The following is a 12,426-nucleotide window of genomic DNA, read 5'->3' as shown; positions in this document are numbered from 1 at the left end:
ATAGATAAAAGACTCATCTTCTAATTTATTGTAATAGACACAACAATTACATGGGCTCCTGGTGTAGCTCAGCTGCATCATATAGCTATCAAACCTCTTATACCACTGCCTAGGAGACTGCTTAAGTCCATACAAGGACTTCTTCAACTTGCAAACATAATTCTCCTTTCCAGGAATCTGGAAACCATCAGGTTGGGTCATGTATACCTCTTCCTCCAAATCTCCATATAGAAATGTTGTCTTTACATCAAATTGCTCAAGCTCCAAATCCTGATGTGTAACTATAGTTAGCAACACTCTAATAGAGGTGTGTCTGACTACTGGTGAGAATATCTCATTATAATCCACTCTCTCTCTGATTGAAACCTTTAGCAACAACTCTAGCTTTATACTTGACTCCCTCTGCAGGTGATATCCCTTCTTTCATATTGAGAACCCACTTGCAAGTAATAATCTTTCTCCCTGGAGGTGGTATGACTAAATCCCATATTTGATTCTTATGAAAGGACTCCATCTCATCTCCCATAGAAGCAAGCCATTTCTTAGAATCGATGCCTGAAATAGCTTCTTTGTAAGTTGATGGTTCACGAGTGTCCACCTCTTCAGTAACCTGTAGTGCATAGCCCACCATGTCCTCAAAACCATACCTCTTAGGTGGCCCAACTCCAACCCTCCTTGGTCGATCTTGAGCTAAGCTACGATGTGTAGCTTCAGATGGTTGAGAAACTGATTGTGTAGGTTCTAGTAGCTCAATTTCTGATTCTGACTCTTGTTCCTTTAAGCCACTCTCACTCTGTATGACCTAAAGCTCCACCTGTTTATCAATGCTACCAGTTTCTGTTGTAGTTGTAGGCTTCACAATGGGTCTAAGCACAGATTTTTCGTTAAAGACTACATTTCTGCTCAGATTGACCCTTTTCTCTGATGGAGACCAGATCCTGAAGCCTTTAACTCCATCTCCATAGCCTATGAAAACTCCCTTCTTGGCTCTTGGCTCTAGCTTACCCTCATTAACATGATAGTAAACTGTGCACCCAAAAGCTTTCAAATTTGAGTAATCAGCAACCTTTCCTGACCACATTTCTGTAGGCGTCTTGAGCTGTATATCGGTGTGTGGTCCCCGGTTAATCAGATAACATGTTGTGTTCACCGCTTCAGCCTAGAATCTTCTATCTAACCCAGCGTTAGAGAGCACGAACCTCACCCTCTCCAGTAATGCCTGGTTCATTCGTTCAGCTACACCATTCTGTTGCGGTGTATTCCTGACTGTGTGATGCCGAGCAATCCCTTCATCCTTACAGAACTGATCAAACTCAGATGAGCAGAATTCTAGACCATTATCAGTTCGCAGCCTCTTTATCTTCTTTCCTGTTTGGTTTTCCACCGAATAGGAAACAAGATATACCGATTCAAGGCATTACGATAAGAAATTATTTTGTTCCATAATTTTTAACGTTTCGATTCAATCTACGTAATTAATTGATGTTTTACCAAATACACCCCTATTTAAGTGTGGATTGAAGTTCAGATCCATGGTTAACAATAAAAAAATCGATAGGTCAAGCCATACCTTCTATTACCGTCATCCCTACCCTGGATCCAAAATCCCCACTAGATCCTAAAACACTGCTAGATGCTAGTGGAAATCCCTGTTGAAACACCTTTCCACATGATTTTGATTTGACAAAATTATTTAAGTTAATCCATGATTAAGACAATTAAATTTAAGTGCTTTGATTTAATTGTACTAATATGTTTGTTCAATATTGAGTATAATCATAAATGAGAAAAGAAATAAAAAGTAAGACATGACGAAGTCAGCATAAGCCACAGAAGCTGAGTAGAACACGACTCAACATAATAGAAGAAAAGTCTTCTTCAGAACAAACACTTGAAGACGAAGCTGACCAAAGAAACTGAGTGGAACATGACTCAGCCTCGTCAAAGATAAAGATCGAAGGCAACGTCCATTAAGTCAAGCTGAGTGTTCGTCAGGACATCACGAATGATCCGTTTACTCAATGACAAGATCCGACATGAGTCTGCGCCAATTCAGAAGCTTTGGAATTACGCAAGGAGACAGTTTCGAGATGCATGGGTCAACTGGCATTTGGCTAAAAGATGAAACTGGCATTATAAGACGAACCTGGCGGAAGAAGACAAGCCTGATGCCTGCTAAATTCAGACGACAGGATTGGCCTGCAAAACTGTATGCTGACCAGTGAATGATGCAAGAAGACCGTTTGAATCTAATGGATACATCCGAATTCAAATGATTGCAGCCTCAGAATTCACTATAAAAGGACAAGCTCTTCACTTGGATCTTTTGCCGAAATACAAAAGAGAAAAGTATACATACAAGCACATACAAACAAGAAAAGCAAATACTTACACCCAAATCCTATTTCTGTGTAAAAGTCTAGATTGAATTTGTATTCATCTAAAGTGTTCTTCATCTAGAAAGAACAAATTTGTATCATTTGTAAAGATTGAGAGAGTGGTGCTGAGTACTCGGTTTTAGTACTCAGCAGTAGAGAAAATCTGAGTGTTTGGTTATAGCACTCAGTAGGGGTTGAGTAGACGAATAGAGGACGATACTCTTGCATACTCAATTGCTTGTAAACGGTTTGTGCTCTACCTTTAAAGAGCTCAGTATTGGATTGAAAAAGCCCGGAAGGATTCTGGAGACTGGACGTAGGCGGTGAGGCCGAACCAGGATAAGTCTGCTGAGAAATTTCTAACTCTTTCTCTCAATATATATATGTATGTGTTGCTTGCTTAAATTACTCAGGATATAAATTGTATAAGCTGACACTGAGTAATCAGAGTGCTGAGTTGGAAGCTGACCTTAAGTGTTAATTCCCAACTCACAAGTGAAACAGTTCTAGTCAGCCTCTGACTAAAGCTGTCTTACATCTCGCTCGGCCTTGCTGACCAAAACTGAGTAAAGTAATTTAAAGAATTAAATTAAGTCAGCATAATTAAGCGAAAAGGTTACATTAGTTCCTAACCCCCCCCCTTGGAACTAATTACACGGGACCAACAAGTGGTATCAGAGCTCAGTAGCTCACTACTCAAAGATAAAACTATCTTGAGCTGATCCCTATAAATGGCTGAGAATAGCACTCGTTCCCTTCCTGGAAATCAAACAACACAGATACTCCCTGAGGGATTATCTATTAGTCGGCCTCCCTTGTTCTTCGGATCAAATTATACATTTTGGAAGAACAGGATGAAAAACTTTATTCAAGCTACAAACATGAGTGCGTGGCTTACAATAGTTCAAGGCCCATATGTGCCTTACAAAACGGTAGACAATGAGAAAGTTGTTAAGAGTGAAATTGAGTGGTCAGAGGATGACCTTAGAAAACTGCAAAATAATGCTTCGGCTATCAATATGCTTCACTGTGCGTTAGATGCTGCAGAGTACAACAAAATTTCAGGTTGTGAGTCAGCACAGGAAATATGGAAGAAGCTGGAAGTGACCTATGAAGGTACCAGCAAGGTCAAAGAGTCAAAGGTGCACCAACACATGAGACTATACGAGCTGTTCGAGATGAATGACAATGAAGACCTCTCTGAAATGAATGCAAGATTCACCAACATCATAAATGAGCTGAAAAGACTCGGCAAGAACTTCACAGAAGAAGAGCAGGTGAAGAAAATCTTGAGAAGTCTACCCAAGAGCTGGCAAGCTAAGAAGACAGTTGTGGAAGAAGCTCAGGACTTGACCACATACAAATATGATGAGCTGATCGGATCTCTGCTGACCCACGAAATATCAATGAAGAACTTTGAAGCTAAGAAAAAGTCAGAGGACAAGAAGCAAAAATCTCTTGTCATGAAAGCTGACTCAACAGAAGCTGACTCATCAGATGATGAGGAGATGGCCATGTTCACAAGAAAGATGAAGAAGCTGTTCAGAAAGAACAACAAGAACAGCAAAAGGTCATTCAGAAGAAGCGATAAATATAAAGCTGAGCCCAGCGACAACAGATACAAAAGGACAGCTCGAATCCTGTCACGTGCTTTGAATGTCATCAAACTGGACATATCAAATCAAGCTGTCCCACCTTGAAGAAAGAAAAGAAAGGCAGCAGAAAAGCAATGGTGGCAACATGGAGTGACAGTGATGAGTCAACCTCATCAGAAGCTGATGCCACAGAGTCAGCAAACATATGCTTTATGGCTGATGAAGCTGCTGACCAATGCCGATCTGAGCAAGCTGACCTCTCAGATGAGTCTGACCAAGAGGAACACTCCAATGAGGTAACATCTCTTCTCTTGCTTAGAAATGAAATGGTTAACGCCCTGAGTGATCTGTATACACTGACCAAAAAGTGTAACAAGAAAATAAAGGCACTCAGCAGGCGATGTGATGAGATTGAGGAGGTCAAACTGAGTGACATCCGACATCTCCTTCAGGACAACACTAGGCAAGATGAAAATTTAAAAATATTGCATAGATTTGTCTCTGAAGTCCAATCAGACTCTAAGAAGCTGAGAAAGGACATCACAACTATACAGAACCAGCTGAGTACATCGGCTAAGAAAAGGTTCCATCCCAATGCTGAGTATCATGGTACTGGTCAGCATGGACGGTACACTCAGCGGAACAGTCAGTGTGACTGTTGTGGAAAAAGAGGACACATAATAGATGTGTGTTGGTATACTCGGCGGAATGTCCAATGCGACTTCTGTGGAAAGAAAGGCCATACCACTAAGGTATGCTGGCATGCTTAGCACAATCGTGCTGACCAAAAACAAAATCACCCTCAAAGGGTAGCTTATTGTGACTTCTGTGGTAAAGCTGGTGTTAGACGAGGTGCCGCGGCCTAATCTCCTGGGCGGACCGGGGGGTGGACACCTCATGGCGATGTAAGCGGTGATTGGCGGCGAAAGCAACCAATCGTGGAATCAAGCTGCTCGGCAGGACCGGAGCTCGGAGATATGGAAGAGTCGCCACCCACGAATGGGAAAATGAACACCGATCCGGTGTGGGTTCGGAAAACTTAGGTACGAGCCGAGAAGGCTAGCTCCTTTCCGGAGAAAGGATACTAGGCACCCCGACATCGCCCGGTTATGAACCACCGGCCTCCTACTCAGCATGTTAGGCGATAACGGACTAATCGTATACTTCTTTAAGTTTAAAATTCATTTGAAACCTTTTCTTTCTCTTTTTAGAAACCGTTTTGAGCATATATTATTGAAAAGCCACTTTAGTAAAGAATCACCCATTTACATCAATTTGATATACATACAAAGAGAGGGGAGGAAGAAAGAAGTGGTTTATTTACCACGGGATTTACATGTCGTGTTGCGTGTTAATTCTATACTAACTCATTTCCCCAAAACGAGTTTATTTACATGGTTCGTACCTTAATCGCCGTTGGAACGATTTAGGTACGTTTCAAAACCCCGTTTGATGAAGTCCGCCTGAATCGCCGTTGGAACGACTCAAGTGTTTGAAAACATTAAGGTAAAAACCTTTAATAAGAAAACGTGGTTAAGCATACAAGTCAATTTATTTTGTACAAATCATTTAAGAAAACGATTCAAAACTCTATTATTTATAATAAAAACGATTTTAATTACAAGGTTCGCTTAATCCATCGTTGGAACGGACTAAGGTTTTAAAACGTGGTGTTTTAAGAAACGATTTGAAATGTCAAGAAAACACTATTTATTTACATTAGGAACCTCTAAAAATCCATTAGTTCAAATAATTAAATTGAAAACTGTTTTTGTGATTTATTTTCCCCTTTTCACTCAATGGACTCTTTACTTGTCTTAATTACAATAATAAACATATTTAAACCAAAATTCACTCCCAAATAAAGCCCATTTGAAACATGGACCCCTAAATGGCCCAAAAGAATAAAGAAAATAATATAAGCATATATATATACACTTTAATCCAAAAAGGAAACATGAAATAAAAGTTAATGAAAAGAGATTATATAATACATATATGAAAATACTAAATATAATACATTTATACTTTAAACATGTGAAAATAGTAAATAAAACTCCTAGATAAGAAAATAACATTTCTTCCCAAAATAGTTTTATTTAATAATAACTAATATAACCCAAATATCCCAAAACTATATATATACATAACTAATGTAATTTTAAATGTCAAAAATAATACATATTTATCCACTAATAAATCACTCCCAAAACCCCAAGTAAATATTCTTTTAAAATGAGATTAATTACCATTTAAGTAAAGGAAGAAGAAAAGAAAAGATATATATACATATACTTATATTTAAAATAAAATAAAAAAAGATATATAAACATTCTAAATAACTATATGTATCAAATGTCTAAAAATAATTTGAAAATATATATTACATAAATATACATATATATACAAAGGACCAAAAGCTTAAAAGTTAAGAAACAGGGACCAAAACAGCATTTTTTACATTCCAGCAGATTTACTGACGGAAAATCCGTCTGTAAACAGCAATTAGTGACAGAAACGGAAAATTACAGCAGCACTCCAATTGTTTCCAGATTTATTCAAAAACTTTAAATTAAGTCTAATTCAATCGTTTTGGATTTCCGAACTACCAAAAATGGATCATAGTCAATAACGGAAGTTCCTAAAACGACGTTTTTATTTTAAAACATTATTCGGAAATTCTTTTAAATTGAAACTTATAATTACAACGTTTTTAACACCCGAACTACCTTTTTATCGGATCACGGTTCGTATTGGGATATCAAAACGAGGTTTTTTATTTTAAAGCGAAACCGAATTTTATTCAACACGAGACGAGAATTAAATAAATACGAAAAATTAAATAAAACGTGATAAATAAATAAAATTATAACATAAAAATAAATAAAGGAAAAGAAATAAATTAAATAAAATAAAACGAGTCTAGTCCTCGGATAATACCTCAATTTCGGTATCTGACAGTCGAAGCCGATTGATTCCACGAGTCGTGATTTTCCGGTTTTTTGTGTTTTTTAGTAAAAATTTAACTTTGGAAAATTCGGAATTTTTGAGAAAAAAAAATATTTTTCTAAAAAAAAATCACTTTCTCTCTCTAAAAATGTCTAGAGTGAGAAAGGCTCCAAAAATCCTCCTCTCTTTTGCATTGGGATCCGTGCCCCTTATATAGGGAAACGGGTCCCGGAAACTTTGGGCGACGCCCGAGCAAAATTGGGCGTCGCCCAAAGCCGTTGGGCGGCCGCCCAAGGCTTGTTGGGCGGCCGCCCAACATCACGTTGGGCTACCGCCCAACATTGTTGGGCGGCCGCCCAACCTACCCCTCCAATGTATCTACACGTCACGGATATCATCGGGGTACACTCTCATTTACCTAGCGTCCTAGGGAATTCTACTTATCATGAGGGTCGTCTCAATCTCACAAGTGTCAGTCGTGTCAAGCGTCATTCAACATTGTACATCTTATAAAGCATTGCAAGGTAAACTTGTAGGGTTCGTACTAATGTGTGTATAACAGTTGAAATGGTTTCAGGCATCGGCACTTCCAAACAGGTAAGTTAGCACAAACGATCAAAGTACTGCCGACGGCTCTGGTAAAAAAAAGAGAAAAAAAAGGGTTTAGCTCTAGTCAAATCATGTTTATGTTGTGAGAAATAAAGCGCAGACCACGAATCATGCATAAATCATACATCCATCTATAGGAGGCACAAATAGATAGCTTTAGCATTCGCATCGCACGTGCATCATCAAAATTCATAATGCCTAAAAAGCTCCACTCACCGATCCTTTCTCTTTCCTTGTTAGAAACCCAACTCATGGCCCAGTCCAGCAATTCAAACCACAATCTTGAGAGCCGTGTGCAAGGGGCTTTAGCCAAATACATCTTTTCTGATGAGTTCAAACGTGCTCTTAATGATCCGGAGAATACTAAGCATAAGGGGGTTGAAAATTCCCAAGAGATGATAGGAGATTTCAATCTCAGAGTAGAAATCGAGCGAGTTCTTCCCGATATCCTTGCTTCAGATGAATTCAAGATAGAGCTGAAAAGGTTGGTCAGGGAGGTCCTAAGCGAGTCACTGGTTGCGGAGATCCCGAAAGCCATTGTGGAGAAACCTATTTTCCAGCTCGCGTCACAAGTTAATCCACAAACATTCACTCCACCAAGGGTAGTCTCACACCATATTTCACGAACACAACAAGATCCACATCATTGGGGACATGGGATTACCAGGGTTGTTCGCCCTCCATCGCCCACTCAGTATAGAAGGGAGGAAAGGGAATTCTCCACTTTCACCCAACCCTTGTTTGAAGTGTTGGAGGGTATACGAATGCGTGACATACTTCACCCTCTACCAGCCATGGGAGGTCAAACCACTGAATTAGTCAAACGCGGGGGCTACTGCCACTTCCACCAGAAATATGGTCACGAAACAAACACTTGCATGAGGTTGAAACATGAAATCCAAGATCTCATCGAAGCTGGAAAGATAAGTGATCCAGATCTTTCTCAATAGATGAAGCCTTCGACTTGTTTCTTGAATGGCGAAGTCTACAACGGATCAGGATAATCTAAAGAAGAAGTTCCCGAGATTGAGGACACCTATGAAGTGAGAGAATCTGAAGCTTCTTGAAATAGCATGAGAGAGAGGAGTGCACTTGTAGTCTTTATCCTTGTCTTTTATTTTTATCTTTTATTCCACAAGAGGTTATTAACCTCCTTTTGAATTCAATGAAACTTCGTTTCCGCAAATTTATCCTAAACATACGTACTTACATTTGATATCTACTCAATTGAGATATTCCTGCTTCTATCACGGCACGGACATAAGCTCTAGAATATACTTATTGCTCAGTACTTAACCACTGAAGAGAGAAAATTAAAAGAGTAAAAAAAAAAAACAAAAAATCATGAGAAACGATTCCCTGACTCTACGATGATAAGTCGGGCGTAGACCCATCAAACGAAGGGTTCTCACCGGCTTTTGCCAGAAAGAAGATTGAGCGACAATCAATAAAGTCCAAAAGAACAAGTGCATGAGTGCACCATTCAGAACAAGACGGGGGCAACTAACCTATCAACGATAAAGGACCCTGCTCCAGGATCAATGAAAAGGTTCAGATCTATGATGACAAAAAAAAAAAAAAAAGAAGGCCAATGCTGAAAAGGCTCAGTGGCAAAGTCAAGCCAATCAGAAGTAAGAGAAAATTATCAAGTAGACGTAACTAGCCGAGGGGCGTCAAGGGGACAAGAGTGGTTGACATTGCCCAGCAAATGGGTGATCAAATGTATGAGAAAAGCTCACTTTAACGAAGAAAGATCAAATGCGTAGGCGAATGAAGCTAAAGGCGGCGACAAAGTTTAGAACTTTAATCAATCTCGAGGGAACCGGGGAATCCTTCTCATAAAAAAAAAAGAAAGAAATTCCCGATAGGTTGAAAACCCGCAAAGGGCGGCCTATGCAACAATAAGGGACATCCCAGTGGGTGAAAACTCGAAAGGGCACTCATTTGAAAATTCCGGGATAGCAAAAGGAGAGGATTAAAATAACTGAGATATGAAAACCCGAAAGGGCATACTTTAGTGACAGTGGTTAATGAACTGAGCAATGAACAATTCAATTCATGCTTCCCAAGTGCTTTATTTAAGCTAGACGGTTGCATTTGCAATGAAAACACCCGCATCAATAGACACCCCATCTCAACTAAAGTCGCCTTGACACCCATGAACCGATCCAAAATCCAAAAAAAAAAAACTAAAAAAAAAAAAAGACTATTCCTCTCTCCCGTGCTCCATGAAGTCTGGTTCCTCCGCTCCTATGTTGTCCTCTCAAGGGTCAAATTTTGACCAAAGCGTCTCTCTTCCATAACTACTCCCAACGGCAGCATCCCTAGTCTGGCGTACATGAAATCTCGCCTCGAGTTGGCAGGGGCATACACCCGCATCAACTTCTAACCTACACCAAGACGGTAACTTTAATCGGGGGCACGGCCCTACAATCAGATCAACGTCCATCTCACTCCGGAAGCTTCTCCATTAACGAAGGCATCGGGCATGAACTCATCGTCAAATGATTAGCATAGAAATGGCCCGTGGATATAAAACCCCCTGTCCTATCCGGTATCATTCACATTGACATACTTGGTACATTGATACGACTCACGATCTAAAAAGAACAACCTAAGCGACCATGCATGAGGTGTATGTGAGGGATTGCCATCATTGGTAGCAATGACGTACTTCGAAGATACACGGTGTTACATGGACTGATGTGACGCTCACGGTACGTCCAAGACTCAAACAGACCGTGACGGAGACATGCGGGGCACTTGCCCATCGTTTACTTGGTATCGATACTGATAGCAGGGAACCGTCTTTCTGGGAAACACAAGTTTCCTGAAATAGGCCGACATAGAGGGTGTGTCCTAAACTAGAAGTAAGTGGGACGAGACCACCACATATGGGGTGTGGGTCAATGGTTAGTTTAAACCCAAGACACGAATACGTAGACGTACCAACGGAACCTTGGCGTGTTATGCAGAAAATGGTGACGCACGGGACATGCCCTAAACAGGTTAAGGCATAGAGGAGGCTCGAGTGACATACGTGATGTGCGCCAATTGTCAGCTTCTCCTGGAAAGCAACTATTACGATGATGGGTATTATTTGACGGGATAATGCACACGGAATACCTGATACTCGAGGTTCGAATAGGATGCATATGTCAACATACGAGGTATGTGCCAATTATTAACTCCTACTCGACTCACTAGTGCCTGGGCAGCGTGGTTTGAGACATGGTGCATTTAGGGAATACGGTGACGTACGTTGTATGCCTTAGAGGTAGCCAAACGGCAGGATGGGAGTCCCACTTGATGTGCCCCCACGATTTACTTATACGCAACTCACGAACGATATGATGGCTTGATTTTGGGATTTCGACCATAGTGGGGGAAATCCAACATGCTAGGTACGAGACACGAATAGGGTACGCATACTACACACGTATTATCTGACCAACTTTGGGTGTGGATGAAGCACAGAGATGACTCAAGAGGTACCTTCTAACAACATTGGAAGTGTCAGCTATACACGATACCGACACGCAGGGTGCGGTTCAAGGATTAACTTAAGCTAGAGACCCCAAATACCTCAATGAATTTGCGGACATCGGTGCGTCTGGTAGAATGAGAAGTGTCCTAATTCGATCGAGGTATCAACGAGATAGAAACGACGACTTACCTGGTACGTGTCGAAGGTCAATTTGTTTCATAGCGCGAACCTGATGACGATATGTTTTATGAGAATCCCTAAAGATCTTATGTGGATATTTACGACGGATTGGGTTCATCACCGATATTTGAGATGACTGGAACCTATTACTATGAACAACTCGAAGAGCAACGAGGACGCAAACCAAGACCTTCGAGGTAAGTGCCAAATGTTGGACTTAGCCGCGGTATAAACAACTTGATACTACTGATATGAGCGAGACCCAAATAAGGACACATAGGGCATATGTCTCAGACTCGTAAATAAGGCAATTCGGAGTTTGGGGCGCATAGACAATAATACCAAGGGTGTAAGGGGAGCGTGTCGAGGATTTGACAACATAAACAAACCGCTGTTTGAGGCGTACTCAAGATATGAGTGACAATTTACAGGGCGTACGTCAAGAGTTTGACAAGAACCTCACGACATGAACGACTCAGTGTGTCAAGGTATGAGCGGGATGCTCGAGACGGCCCATAGGGTACGTGCCTAAGGGTGTGACTTGGACTTGATGACATGAATCACTCTATATGACAGGTACGGGCCAAAAGTTCAACTTGAACTTGTCGATACAAATGACTCGACATTGGGGGTGTAAGCAAGATGCACGTGATGACATATATGAACTTGCCCCAGATTCGACTGGAACTCAATGACATGAGTGACTCGACATTTGACATGCGAACAGGACATACCGAACCGCGTATATGGGTGTGTGCCACAAGCTTAACCCTGACTGGATGGTATAAACGACTCAGTCTTTGATATGTGAGTAAGGTGCGAGGGATGACATACGGAACACGCGTCAAAGGTCGGTCCAGAATTGGATAGCCTAATGACATATTCGTGGGCTACAAATATTGTCAATGATAAGGCGACATGTGGGGCACATTTTGACAAGGCCCAACGTATGACTAAGGCACAAGCGGTGACATATGGGATATGCACCGAAAGCTGATACGTGTTCGAAGGACTAGTGTCACATGTTTGGAATACTGACGTGTTACGATATATGATGATACACCTGGTATGTCTCATATCGATTTGCCTATTTTTGAAGATGCGACAGCGTGTCTCAAGAAGGCCAAGGATGCGCGGGTTACTTTAGTACAATAACGTGTCGATATACAAGGTACGGCCGAGAGTACCAATGGGGCATGAGGATGACCTACTAGCTAAGAGGTTAGTG

The sequence above is a fragment of the Euphorbia lathyris genome, chromosome 2 (assembly GCF_963576675.1).
Source record: "Euphorbia lathyris chromosome 2, ddEupLath1.1, whole genome shotgun sequence".
Lineage (NCBI taxonomy): Eukaryota > Viridiplantae > Streptophyta > Magnoliopsida > Malpighiales > Euphorbiaceae > Euphorbia > Euphorbia lathyris.
This window is presented reverse-complemented; position numbering follows the sequence as displayed.